This window comes from Capricornis sumatraensis, chromosome 17 (assembly GCF_032405125.1).
Source record: "Capricornis sumatraensis isolate serow.1 chromosome 17, serow.2, whole genome shotgun sequence".
Classification (NCBI taxonomy): domain Eukaryota; kingdom Metazoa; phylum Chordata; class Mammalia; order Artiodactyla; family Bovidae; genus Capricornis; species Capricornis sumatraensis.
The window spans coordinates 38,699,673-38,715,606 of NC_091085.1; positions in this window are offsets into that span (position 1 = coordinate 38,699,673).

The window sequence follows — 15,934 nt, forward strand, 5'->3', positions numbered from 1 at the left end:
AAGAAAGACAGTATATTTATTCTATAGCAAACATTTCACTTTCAGTCTCCTAAGATATTCCCCCTTTCTAAGATAGTAAACTTTACATCAAAATTCAAAAGAAAGAACTAGGATTATCTATAAAGCAAGTTTTATTGCAACATAGATTTTCCATAATATCATAAAACAGGGAAGGTTGCACCTGTTGAGTCTGTAACTTAATGTAACTTAAGTTATACTTTTGATTGTACTTCAGTGGCTAGAAAATAGAACATGATTATAGAGACTACTGCTTCAAGATGGCTGACTGAGTTCATATATTTACCTTGATTCACCTGTAGAAAATAAGATTTTTTTCAACATATCAGTATTGATGAAATTATAGGAAAAAAAAAAGAAGTGAATGGGGTTGGAAAAAAGTTGCAGTAAAGCTACAAAATTCTCGAATATATTCTTTGGGTTCTGGAGTGACCACTAGGTTCCTATAGAACTTTCTTCACATGTGAAAATCAGTCACCCAATAATCAATGATTCACCATTGGTTATTCACTGATTTACCATGATATTAAATACAGAAAGAAAAGTTTAAGCCAAAAAAAAAAACAGATTCCACTTATGAATATATGGAAATTGATATGGTTATGAAATATCTATGGGAAGACATCTTGGTAGACAATATAGTGATATTTTGAGGTCTCAATATCAAATTCAGGTACTATAAGTTTCTAGCTTTATTTTTATTCAGTCCCATAATAAAATGAATTATATTTGGCTTGCCTGATTGAAGCTTGGGTTACACCTTTAAGATTATTACTTAAAATCTGTCTGTGAATCACAATCAACTGGAATTTAATTATAGAATTAAACCTGGACCTCTCTCTAGAAATTCTGATTTGTTAGATCTTATACATAGTAGACACACAGTAAATAATAATGTATATGTGGGATAGAATATACTGGATGAATAGAACAATATATGAGTGAATGAAATGATATAGTGATATCTACATATGTATTTATACTCTTAGGGATGTTAGTTTCTTAACTTAGGCATTTATAACTAAGAGTTGAGGTTCCCTTGTGGCTCAGCTGGTAAAGAATCCAGAGATCTGGGTTCAGTTCCTGGGTTGGGAAGATCCCCTGGAAAGGGAAAGGCTACCCATTCTACTATTCTGGGCTGGAGATTTCCATGGACTGTATAGTCCATGGGGTTGCAAAGAGTCAGACATGACTGAGTGATTTTCATTTTCTTTCCCTTTATACTAAGAGTTATTTTTCCACCCAAACTTAGCTTTTTATTCAACAAGAATGAGGGTTCTTGTTGCCTCCACTGATGTCTTTATTATGAGTTGAACCAGAGAATCTTCCAACATGACCAAATTTTGAAATTACCAATAATATTTACAACCAGAGATAGCATCATTATAGCTTGTAAACTGAAGATATTAGCAATCCAGTAGGCAAAATTTTGTGAGTCAAGCTCTAATTCAATTTCTTTTCAGTAAGCATAATTGATGAGTTCTCACATAAATTCTCATTTCTTTTTTCTCCCCCAAATTATCTTGTCAGCAATAAATGCAAGGGAAATATGAAAGAACAAAGCACCTTTATGAGTTCCAAAGATTTTGGAATGATTTTTACCCCCTCTCAGTAGACACTTTCTTTGCTCAGGACCTCTTTTTAGTAGCACATCTGACACTGGACGTCTGACCTCTGCTACTCTAATGGTTGTTAATGGAAACCTCACCTCATGCAAAGATAAAATAGATTTTTGGCAGCTGTGAGAGATTATGAAGAGTAAGACCAATCTTAGTTGGAATAAGAAGAAAAGAAGTCATCTGTACCTTGAACTACTCAGCTGGTTTTCATTATACATCAAGCCTACATTTATTACAAAGAGGGTAGCCAAGAGACAGACATTGATAGGTCTCTGCACTTAGAATATGAAGGCCAGAACTTGATAAATTCTACTTTTCAACTAAAGTTCAAATGACTCTGAAATCTATTTGAATTAGATGGCATATTTCTGGGAGATAAACCCAAGAGGACCTTTAATTTTGTCCTTATCTGATTGGTTGGCCCCTCGGTTTTATCTTCAGTATAGTGAAATCTTAGTTCTTATTACTCATTAAAAGAAACAAATGTTTCTACAAATCCCTAAACTCATTTAAAATTGACTAGGATATACTTTATATATTTATATTTAATATGATTTTGTTTATATGTCTTGAGTATTTACAATAGGCCCAAACAAAGAAAAAATCTATATACAGAGTCTTGACATGGTAACAGCTTAATACGAGCCTAATTTCCACAAGTACAAAACAACTGCATTAAAATTCTTAAGATAATTTGTTATTTTGTATAATGTTTAACATTTATATTTCAATGTTGATAAGGGAATAAAATGCTGCATTTTGGGATGTAAGCATTTTCTAAAGCAATAATATAACTAGATATAGAAGAGGTAATATTTTATAGAGCATATATGTGAATCAAGGTAATTAAAAAAATGAGGCCAATAGATCTATACACATGATGTATCTGGGGTTAAAGAAGAATGATAGTTCAGAAGTTACATATTTGGATAAACTTTGTTTAAGAGAATGAGAAGAGAAAATAACACAGGGTGTTAGGATGTTTATATATGAAGAAAACCAGTTCAATTCATTTAAATATACATGAAACATATATGCATGGAAAATATTGCATAAATATTGAGGCAGATAGCACTCCTATCTGTAGTAAGGTTATAAACCAAAGAAAACAAAGAAGAAATATACAAGTAATGTGGCCCATTGAGAATTAGTCAGGTGAAACTATGGTTATGATTCTAGAATCAACAGATTTTTGTGTTTTAATTGGCAGATGATGAATTCACATGACAAATAAAAAAGATATGACTACATATTCAGTAAAAAGTCTTCTTTCTAACCTCTGTTCACCATAATTTTGATAACACATATTACTCATTTTTATTTATCTTCTGGATAATTTTGTTATATATGGAAGCCAATGCAGATATAGATATATACCATTTTTCTCAATTTTTGCAAAATTTGTAGTATTCTATATACATTTTCTGTAATTTGTTTTATTTACAAAGATGTGGAAGATATTTTCATACTAAAGAATTAAGAGCTTCTGCTTTTGTTTTCCAGATATATGTCATTCTACTATATGCATATTTCATGATGTCTTTAATCACTATTATTATTGAGGTATATTTTTTTAAATGCTGCAAAGTACAATGTCTCCTGTATAGCACCTATTCAGGTGCTCCTGTATGTCTCCTATAGTGAACTATAGTCAATATCTTATATAAACCATAATGGAAACAAATGCAAAATATATACAATATTATTATTATATAACTGAATTACTCTGCTGTACACCAGAAACTTAAAACATCAGCGACTTAAAACAATCTTGTACATATACAGAGTGCTATGGGCTTCCCTGGTGGCTTAGCACTGAAGAATCTGCTTGCCAATGCCAGAGGTGTGGGTTCCATCCCTGGATTGGGAAGACCCCCTAGAGAAGGAAACTGCAATCCACTCCAGTATTCTTGCCTGGGAAATCCCATGCACAGAGGAGCCTAGTGGGCTACAGTCCATGGGGTTGCACATAGTCAGACATGACTGAGCATCTGAGCACACACAGCACATCTACCTAGGATACATCGCATCTTGGGGTACAATACAAGCTTTGATTAATTTAAGAAAATTGAAACCATACCAAGTATGGTTCCAACCACCACTATGACATTAAAACTCCCCTACAAAAATAACCTGTAAAATACACAAACTCAAATTGTGGCAACTAAACAGTATGTTACTGAACAACCAATGGATCACTAAGGAAAACAAAAAATACCTAGAGACAAATAACAATGGAAATATGACAGTGTAAAATCTATGGGACACAGGAAAAGTAGTTCTAAGTGGAAGGTGCTCAGTCATGTCTGACTCTTTGCGACCCCATGGACTATACAGTCCATGAAATTCTCCAGGCCAGAATACTGGAATGGGTAGCCTTTCATTTCTCCAGGGTATCTTCCAAATCCAGGAACCAGACCCAGGTCTCTCTCATTTGCAGGAGGTTTCTTTTCCTGCTGATCCACCAGGGAGAAGTTTATAGCACTAAAATCTTACCTCAGGAAATCAAGAAAAATCTCAAAAGATCTAAACTTACACCTAAAGCAACTACAGAAAGAAGAACAAAACCTAAAGTTAGTATTAATAGAAGGGTGGGGCTTCCCTTGTGGCTCACATGGTAAAGAATCCGCTTGCAATGTGGGAGACCTGGGTTCCATTCCTTCATTGGGAAGATCCCCTGGAGAAAGGAAAGGCTACCCACTCCAGTATTCTGGCCTGGAGAATTCCATGGTCTGTATAGTCCATGAGGTTGCAGAGTCGGACATGACTGAGCAACTTTCACTTCTACTTTCAACAGAAGGGAAGAAAGCATAAAGATTGAGCACAAATAAATGAGCTGAATAAAATAATAGCAAAGATCGATGAAACTAAAAGCTCATACTTTGAGAAGATAAACAAAACTGATAAACCTTTAGTTAGACTCATCAAAGTAAAAAAAAAGGGGGGGGCTCAAATCATTAAAATTGGAAGAAGGATAAGTTACAACTGACACCACAAAAATACAAAGGGCCATAGTAGACTACTATAGGTAACTGTGTGCCGATAAAATGGACAAGATAGGAGGAAAAAAAAAAAAAAATGGAGAACTTCTTAGAAAGATGCAATCTTCCAAGACTGAAGTAGGAATAAACAGGAGTTATGAACAGCTCAATCACAAGTACTTAAGTTGAAACTGTGATTAAAAATTTTCCAGCAATAAGTCCTGTACCAGATGGCTTCACAAGTGAATTCTATCAAATTTACAAAAGAGTTAACACCTATCCTTCTGAAACCCATTCAGAAAACTTCGGAGAAAGGAATACTCGCAAGCTCATTCCATGAGGCCACCAGCACCCTGATACCAAAAACAAAGATAATCACACCAGAAAGAACATTACAAGCCAATATCACTAATGAAAATAGATGCAAAAATCCTCAACAAAAAACTAGCAAATTGAATCCAACAATACCTTAAAAGGATCATACAAGATGATCAAGTGGGATTTATCTCAAGGATACAAGAATTTTTAATATCCATAAATCAATAATGTGATACATCACACATTAACAAAGTGAAAAATAAAAATCATATGAACATCTCCATAGATGCACAAAAGGCTTTTGACAAAATTCAACACCAATTTATAATGAAAACTCTCCAGAGAGTGGGCATAGAGTGAACTCACTTCAACATAGTAAAGGACATATATGACAAATCCACAGCTAACATGATTCACAAGGGTGAAAAGCTAGAAGCACTCCCACTAAGGTCAATAACAAGGCTAGTATGTCCATTGTTGCCACTTTTATTCAACATAGTTTAGGAAGTCTTAGCCACAGCAACCAGAGAAGAAAAAGAAATAAAATGAATCAAAATTGAAAAAGAAGTAAAACTGTCACTATTTGCAGATGGTATAATACTGTACATAGACAGTCATAAAGATGGCACCAGAAAACTATTAGAACTTAATGAATTTGGTAAAGTTGCAGAATACAAAACTAATTCAGAGAAACCTCTTGAAATTGCAGCAACATTAATGAACTTAGAGATTATAATACTAAGTCAGTCAGACAGGTAAAGACAAGCATCAGATGACATCACTCATGTGATGTTATTTATTTTTTTAATAAATAAATAGTTATTTTTAAAATAAAACAAATGAACTTATTTGCAAACAGAAACACACTTACAGATATCAAAAACAAACTTATGGTTACCAAAGGGGAAATATCAGAGTGAGGAAAAATCAGGAGTTTGGGATGAACATACACATACTACTATATATAATATAGGAAACCAACATACACATGCTACTATATATAATATAGAAAGCCAACCGTACACCTACATACAATATAGGAAAGCTTGTTGGTTTTTGAAACTTGTTGCTTCCAACAGGGAACTCTACTCAGTATTCAGGGATAACCTATATGATAAAAGAATCTAAAGTAAATAAAAGAGTACATTCTTTATTAAAAATAAAAATAAAAAGGGAGGGGGGACCCACCTGGGTGGTCCAGTGGTTTAGACTCCACTTTCCACCTTCACTGCAGGGGCACAGGTCGTATCCCTGGTTGAGGAAGATTCTGTACACTGTGTGGTGTGTCCAAAATAAATAAGTAAATAAAGTGGTTGTTTTTATGATTCGTTTACTTTTGGTTGCACTGGGCTCCTTGCTGTGTGGGCTTTCTCTAACTGGCAAGCGCTGGCTACTCTCCAGTTGCGGCGCACAGGCTTTTCCCTGCAGTGGCTTCCCTTGTTGTGGACCATGGGCTCTAGGTGGCGTGGGCGTCAGTAGTTTCAGCTCCTGGGCTCTGGAATACAGGCTCAGTAGTTGTGGCACACAGGCACAGTCACTCCGTGACATGTGGGATCTCCCTGGATCAGGGATTGAACCCGTGCCTTCTGCATTGGCAGGTGGATTCTTTACCATTGAACCGCCAGGGAAGACAAAATGTTTAGTTCTTTATGAAGAAATAAAAATAGAATCTAGATAAGACTGTCTGCATATGTATAACTGACTCATTTTGCTGTACACCTGAAAGTAACACATTATAAATCGACACTCTCCTCTCTACACACGTGTGTGTGTGTGTGTGTGTGTGGACACTTTGCTTCAGTTGTGTCTGATTCTTTGTGACCCTATGGACTGTAGCCCACAGGCTCCTCTGTCCATGGGATTCTCCATCCAAGAATACTAGAGTGAGTTGCCATGCCCTCCTCCAGGGGATCTACCTGACCCAGAGATTGAACCCACTGTCTCTTGTTTCTCCTGAATTGGTAGGCAGGTTCTTTACCACTAGTGCCAACTGGGAAGCCTCAAAAAGGGCTTCTTTGGTGACTCAGAAAGTAAATCAACTATACTCTGACATAATGAAAATTTACACACACAAAAAATAGTAATTTCTGATTTTTAATTAAAAAAATAGTTTTCTAGTAAATAATTTTAAAATGGAAAACTAATTCATGAGAATGTACTAAAACTACTTTTTTATTTCAATTTTATTTTTGCACTTTATGAAAGAAAGAATGAAATCTTTTTTTTTTGCCTGAAATATTTTATTTTATTTTATTTATTTTTTTTAATTAAATTTTTAAAATCTTTAATTCTTACATGTGTTCCCAAACATGAAACCCCCTCCCACCTCCCTCCCCATAACATCTCTGTGGGTGATCCCCATGCACCAGCCCCAAGCATGCTGTATCCTGCGTCAGACATAGACTGGCGATTCAATTCTTACATGATAGTATACATGATAGAATGCCATTCTCCCAAATCATCCCGCCCTCTCCCTCTCTCTCTGAGTCCAAAAGTCCGTTATACACAGCTGTGTCTTTTTTTCCTGTCTTGCATACAGGGTCGTCATTGCCATCTTTCTAAATTCCATATATATGTGTTAGTATACTGTATTGGTGTTTTTCTTTCTGGCTTACTTCACTCTGTATAATCGGCTCCAGTTTCATCCATCTCATCAGAACTGATTCAAATGAATTCTTTTTAACGGCTGAGTAATACTCCATTGTGTACATGTACCACAGATTTCTTATCCATTCATCTGCTGATGGACATCTAGGTTGTTTCCATGTCCTGGCTATTATAAACAGTGCTGCGATGAACATTGGGGTACATGTGTCTCTTTCAATTCTGGTTTCCTCGGTGTGTATACCCAGCAGTGGGATTGCTGGGTCATAAGGTAGTTCTATTTGCAATTTTTTAAGGAATCTCCACACTGTTCTCCATAGTGGCTGTACTAGTTTGCATTCCCACCAACAGTGTAGGAGGGTTCCCTTTTCTCCACACCCTCTCCAGCATTTATTGCTTGCAGATTTTTGGATCGCAGCCATTCTGACTGGTGTGAAGTGGTACCTCATTGTGGTTTTGATTTGCATTTCTCTGATAATGAGTGATGTTGAGCATCTTTTCATGTGTTTGTTAGCCATCCGTATGTCTTCTTTGGAGAAATGTCTATTTAGTTCTTTGGCCCATTTTTTGATTGGGTCGTTTATTTTTCTGGAATTGAGCTGCATAAGTTGCTTGTATATTTTTGAGATTAGTTGTTTGTCAGTTGCTTCATTTGCTATTATTTTCTCCCATTCAGAAGGCTGTCTTTTCACCTTGCGTATATTTTCCTTTGTTGTGCAGAAGCTTTTAATTTTAATTAGATCCCATTTGTTTATTTTTGCTTTTATTTCCAGAATTCTGGGAGGTGGATCATAGAGGATCCTGCTGTGATTTATGTCTGAGAGTGTTTTGCCTATATTCTCCTCTAGGAGTTTTATAGTTTCTGGTCTTACATTTAGATCTTTAATCCATTTTGAGTTTATTTTTGTGTGCGGTGTTAGAAAGTGATCTAGTTTCATTCTTTTACAAGTGGTTGACCAGTTTTCCCAGCACCACTTGTTAAAGAGATTGTCTTTACTCCATTGTATATTCTTGCCTCCTTTGTCAAAGATAAGGTGTCCATATGTGTGTGGATTTATCTCTGGGCTTTCTATTTTGTTCCATTGATCTATATGTCTGTCTTTGTGCCAGTACCATACTGTTTTGATGACTGTGGCTTTGTAGTATAGCCTGAAGTCAGGCAAGTTGATTCCTCCAGTTCCATTCTTCTTTCTCAAGATTGCTTTGGCTATTTGAGGTTTTTTGTATTTCCATACAAATCTTGAAATTATTTGTTCTAGTTCTGTGAAAAATATGGCTGGTAGCTTGATAGGGATTGCATTGAAATCTTAATAATAGTCTTTAGGACTGTCCCTATAATGTGTGAATGCTCGTTCTCCTTTTTACTTACTCCAAATTACTCCACACTCCAGTCTCACAAGAAGAAAAAGTACAGAAAAAAAGAAACCATAACTACAAATAAATCAGTCTAGTTAACTACGGTACTGGATATGAGTATTCTTTTAGCAAATATTTACACACTGCCTACAAAATACCAGAAACCGTATTTATAGTGTATAAACAAAATCTTACAGAGCTGTGCTTTCATTAAGGTAAAATTCTGTCTGAAGACAGACATCAAAGACATTAAAATAATTATTAAAATGAATGTTGATGTAGTCTGTGGAGGAGTGGTTATGATAGGGATGCTTTAATTTTGAAAAGAGGCCTTCCGGGTGAAACTAGTGGTAGAGAATCTACCTGCCAGAGCAGAAGATGCAGGAGACATGAGATTGATCCCTAGGTTGGGAAGATCACCTGGAGAAGAAAATGGCAACCCACTCCAGTTTTCTTGCCTGGGAAATCCCATGGACAAAGAAGCCTGTCAGGCTATAGTCAATGGGACCACAAACAGCTGGACGCAACTGAGTATGCATGCAGAGGGAGCAGGAATTTTGAAAAATAAGATCAGGGAAATAATTCAAATAAAATCTGGAGAAGAAATAGAAGGCATCTGTGTAAAATGGGAAATGGGCTTCAAGAAGAAGCAACACCAAGTGAAAGAACCCTTTGTATGAATGTGGTGGGGTGAAAACTGGAAGATGTTTAGTAGGCACCAGGGTCTAAGAACCAAGGGGACAGTGAATGAAAGCAACATTGCTAAGTCCAGAGAGCAAGGTGGTGTAGGTGCAAAATTAGTTGGGGAGATCAGAGAAGGGTCAACTCTGCCAGGATTTTATAGGCTAAAGTGTCGAGCTTTATTGTTAGAGAAATGAGAAGCCATTTAAAGGTCTTCAAGAGGTTTGCTGCTGCTGCTGCCGCTAAGTCGCTTCAGTCGTGTCCGACTCCGTGCAACCCCATAGACAGCAGCCCACCAGGCTGCCCCGTCCCTGGGATTCTCCAGGCAAAAACACTGGAGTGGGTTGCCATTTCCTTCTCCAGTGCATGAAAGTGAAAAGTGAAAGGAAAGTCACTCAGTCGTGTCCGACTCTTCATGACCGCATGGACTGCAGCCTACAAGTCTTCTCTGTCCATGGGATTTTCCAGGCAAGAGTACTGGAGTGGGGTGCCATTGGCTTCTCCACTTCAAGAGGTTTAGAAAGCAGCATATTTAGCGAGTAGAAAGACCCTGAGATCACTTACTGTCATAGCCACACCAAAATCGCAACTATCTTCAGAACAAACATCGGAGAAAAACACTGGAACCTACAACTAAAGACATAAAGAAGGAACGACCCACAAGACAGGTAGAAGAAACAGACTCAGAATGGGTGACCCACAAACTGGGGGCCATTTCATATTGCAGAGGTTCTCTCACAGGAGTGAATGTTCAGAGCTCCATGTCAGGCTTCCTGCCCTGGGCTTCAGACACTGGGAAGGTGAGAGCCTAGAGGATTTGACTTTCAAGGCCAGCAGGGCTTAATTGCAGAAGCCTCACAGAACTGGGGGAAATAGAGAATTCAATTTTAAAGGGCACAAACAAAATCTCTCACATACCAGGACCCAAGGTAAAAGAAGTAATTTGGTAAGGATCCAGGCCAGAGTCTCCTGAAGAGGGGAGGGAGGGGGTGACAGCTGTGGCTCACCCCAGAGACACAGACATTGATGTCAGATATATCAGTGAACACTCTGCTGCATGGACATTCCTAGAAGCCTACATCTTGGATCATTAATGCCAAGACCTGGCTCACTCAACAGCCTATAGGATTCAGTGCTAGGATGCCTCAAGCCAAATGACTAACTCGGTGAGGACACAGCCCCAGCCATCAGCACGCAGGCTGCCTAAAGACTACAGAGCCCATAGTCACCTCTGGACATGAGCCTTGACACAGCTCAACTACCAAAGGCCAACATCCTGCTCTACATACCAGGGGACAGGCACCAGCCTTTTCTGCCAGAAAGCCTGCATGAGTCCCTAGATCAGCCTCAAACACCAGGGGCAAACACTGACCAAGAAAACTACAGTCCTACATCACAGGCCAGACTCTACCCTGTGAATATCTGGGCGAGGGTCTTGCTCACTAGTATGCTAATGAAACTTTCTGGGCACCCTAGAACCTATATCCAGCTGTATCAGGAACCAGCTCTGCCTGCCAATAGTCTGGCACTAAGCCCAGGATATGGATTTATCTGCCAATGGGTGGGCAACAGTCCAGAGTTTTTTGAGACCCTGACTTCACCCACCAGTGAGCCAGCACTAGCACTGGGGTCCAGTATAATTCCACAACCAGCCACCTCACGACTAGGCCCTACTAAACAGAAGACAGCAGCATCCACACAAGGCAGAACCCAGCCTTGGGACCAGGGATAGACTAGGGACCAACCAGACTGCCCACAGTCAGCCCACAACAACAGAAGAACACACTCAGCCCTCTTAGAGGGAACACCATGTAACTTGGGTGACAAGAGTACACTGTTCAGATGCACAGGATGCCTCCTACAGAGGGCCACTTCTCCAAGGTCAGGAAATGTAACAAACCTACCACATCCTTAATACTGCAGATAGTAACTTAGACAAAATGAGGCAGCAGAGGAGTATGTTCCAGATTAAGGATCAAGATAAAACTCCAGAAGAACTGAGTGAAATGGAGATAGGCAATCTACCCAAGAAAGAGTTCAGAGTAATGATCGTAAAGATGAACAAAAAAAGAAGTCAGGAGGTTGGATGCACAGAGTGAGAAATCAGAAGTTTTTAACAAAGAGAATATATAAATAGCCAAAGAGATGAAAAATACAGTAACTGAAATGAAAAATACATGCAAAGTAATCAGTAGTAAACTGACTCAGACAGATGGATTAGTAAGTCAAAGACAGAGTAGTGGAAATCACTGACACGGGATAGAAACAAGAATGAAAAGGAATGAGAACAGTTTAAGGGACATTTGGAACAACATCAGTTGCACTAATATTTGCATTATAAGGGTCCAAGAATGAGGATAGAGAAAGGGCCCAAGAAAATATTAGAAGACATAATAGCTGAAAATCTTCCTAACCTGAGAAAGGAAACAGTCACCCAAGACCAGGAAGCAGGGTCCTTTACAGAATTAGCTCAAAGAGAAATATATCAAGACACACTGTAATCAAAATAACAAAAATTAAAGAATATGAGAGACTACTAAAATCAGCAAGGGAAAAACATCAAGTAGCATACAAGGGAACTCCCATAAGGTTACCAGCTGATTTTTCAGCAGAAAGTCTGCGGACCAGAAGGGAGTAGCATGATATATTGATATTTAAAGTGATGAAAGGGAAAAATCTACAAAAAAGAATATGTAGTAAGATTCTCATTCAGATATGATGGAAAAATCAAAAATTTAACATATAAGGAAAAGCTAAAAGAATACAGCACCAACAAAGTGGCTTTATAATGAATGTTAAAGGAAATTCCCTAGGCAAAAATAAAAGGCCCCAACTAGAAGCAATAAAATTACAGAAGGAAGAAGCTCATTGGTAAACACACAGTAAAGGAAGGAAATCATCTAGATACAAAGCTCATAGGGAATTTAAAAGACACAAGTAATAAAATCAGCTGCATCCATCACATAAGAGATATGCAGAACAATTAGATGTAAAATATAATACTGACTAAGCACTCCACCAAAGAGATACAGACTGGCTGAATGGACAGGAAAAAAAAAAAAAAAACACCAAAACTCATATTTATGCTATCTACAAGAGACTCACCTTAGATCCAAAGAAACATACAGTCTGAAAGTGAGAAGACAGGAGAAGATATTCCCTGTAAGTGGAAATCAGAAGAAAGCTGGAGCAGTAATACTTATACCAGAAAAATCAACTTTAAAATAAGATTGTTATAAAAAACAAAGAAGGACACTACATAATGATCAAGGGATCAATCTAAGAAGATATAATAATTGTAAATATATATACTCCCAACATGGGAGCTCCTCAATATATAAGGCAATGAAAATTTTCAAATAAACAAACTAAACTTAAAACTTAATCTTCAAAGAACAAAACCTAAAGTTAGAAGGAAGGAAATCATAAAGTTCAGATCAAAAATAAAATAGAGATTTAAACTATAAGAAAACAAGTCAATGAAACTAAAAGCTGATTCTTTGGAAAGATAAACAAAATTGATAAACCTTTAGCCAGATTCATCAACAAAAAAGATAGAAGGCTCAAATCAGTAAAATCAGAAATGAAAAAGGAGAACTTGCAACATACACGCAGAAACAGAGGATCATGAGAGAATACTACAAGCAACTGTACACTAATAAAATGGACAACTTAGAATAAGTGGATTATTATAAAGGTAATCTCCTAAGACTAAACCAGGAAGAAACAAAAAATCTGAACAGACCAGCTGTCAGCACTGAAATTAACTCAGTAATTTAAGAACTCCCTATAAACAAAAGTCCAGGACTAAAAGACTTCATGGGAGAATTATACCAAACTTTCAGAGAAGAGTTAGTGCCTATATTTCTTAAACTATTCCAAAAAATTGCAGAGGAAGGAACACTTCTGAAATCATTCTATGAGACTGCCATCACCTTGATACCAAAAACAGACAAAGATATTATTACAAAAACAAAGGAAACTATAGGTCAATATCACTGGTGAATATAGATGCAAAAATCCTCAACAAAATACTTGCAAACTGAGTCTAACAATACAATAAAGGATCATACACCATAATCAAGTGAGACTTATCCCAGGGCTGCAATGATTTTTCAATATCTGCACAACCAATGTGATACACTACATTAGCAAACTGAAGAATAAAAGCCATAGGATCATGTCAATAGATGCAGAAAACACTTTTGATAAAATTAAATACCTATTTATGATTGAAAATTCTCTAGAAAGTAGGCATGGAGGGAACTTACCTTAACAAAATAAAGACTTTATATGAAAAACCCACAACTAAGTGAGAAACCAAAAGCATTCCATGTAAAGATCATAAATAAGACGAGGATGCTCACTCTGGCTTTTATTCAACATAGTTTTGGAATTCCTAGACACAGCAATGGCACCCCACTCCAGTACTCTTGCCTGGAAAATCCCATGTATTCAGGAGCCTGGTAGGCTGCAGTCCATGGGGTCGCTAAGAGTCGGACACGACTGAGCGACTTCACTTTCACGCATTGGAGAAGGAAATGGCAACCCACTCCAGTATTCTTGCCTAGAGAATCCCAGGGATGAGGGAGCCTGGTTGGTTGCCATCTATGGGGTCGCACAGAGTCAGACAAGACTGAAGCAACTTAGTAGCACTAGTAGCAGCAGACACAGCAATGAAAGAAGAAAAAGAAACAAAAGAATCCAAATTGGAAAGGAGGACATAAACCTGTCACTGTTTCCAGGCAACATGGTACCATATTTGGAAATCAAAAAAAAAAATGCTGCCAGAAAACTAGTAAAGCTCATCAGTGAGTTTGGTAAAGTTGCAAGATACAAAATTAATACACATAAATCTGTTGTATGTCTTTATGCTAACAACAAAATGTCAGAAATGAGAAATTAAGGAACCCATTTACTATCACATCAAAATAATACTTTGGTATAAATACACATAGAGAGGCAAAGTCCTGTACTTTGAAAATTAAATGATGGAGATGAAAGAAATCAAAGAGGACACAAACAAATGGAACACTATACTGTGCTGCAGGATTGAAAAAAACAGTACTGTTAAAGTGACCATATTATGAAAGGAGGAAGAACAGAGATGGAGGAATCTGGATCCCTGACTTCATACTATACAGCAAAGCTATAGTAATCAAAACAGTATGGTACTAGCACACAGACACAAGATCAATGGAATAGGATAGAAATCCCAGAAATAAACCCACGCACCTGTGGTCAATCTGTGACAAAAGGAGGTGAAAATATACAATGGAAAAAAGTCTCTTCAATATGTGATGCTGGGAAAACTGGATCAGTTCAAACAGTTCAGTCACTCAGTTGTGTCTGACTCTGATCCCATGGACTGTAGTATGCCAGGCTTCCCTGCTCATCAGCAACTCCCAGAGTTTACTCAAACTGATGTCCATTGAGTAGGTGATGCCACCCAACTATATCATCCTCTGTCTTCCCCTTCTCCTCCTGCCTTCAATCTTTCCCAGCATCAGGGTCTTTTCAAATGAGTCAGCTCTTTGCATCAGGTGGCCGAAGTATTGTAGTTTCAGCTTTAGTATCAGTCCTTCCAAAGAACACCCAGGACTGATCTCCTTCAGGATGGACTTGTTGGATCTCCTTGCAGTCCAAGGGACTCTCAAGAGTCTTCTCCAACACCACACTTCAAAAGCATCAATTCTTCTGTGCTCAGCTTTTTTTATAGTCCAAATCTCACATCCATACATGACTACTGAAAAAAAACAGGCTAGACAGACGTTTGTTGGCAAAGTAATGTCTCTGCTTTTCTTTATTTTTTAAAATTTTTATTTTTACTTTATTTTACTTTACAATACTGTATTGGTTTTGCCATACATTGACATGAATCCACCACAGGTGTACATGCGTTCCCAAACATGAACCCCCCTCCCACCTCCCTCCCCACAACATCCCTCTGGGTCATCCCCGTGCACCAGCCCCAAGCATGCTGTATCCTGCATCGGACGTAGACTGGCGATTCGATTCTTACATGATAGTATACATGTTTCAATGCCATTCTCCCAAATCATGTCTCTGCTTTTTAATATGCTGTCTAGATTGGTCATAACTTTTCTTCCAAGGAGCAAGCATCTTTTAATTTCATGGCTGCAGTCACCATCTGCAGTGATTTGGGAACATGAAAAAAAAAATAAAAATAAAGTCTCTCACTCTTTCCACTGTTTCCCCATCTATTTGCCATGAAGTGCTGGGACTGGATGCCATGATCTAAATTTTCTGAATGTTGAGTTTTAAGCCAACTTTTTCACTCTCTTCCTTCGCTTTCATAAAGAGACTCTTTAGTTCTTCTTAACTTTCTGCCATAAG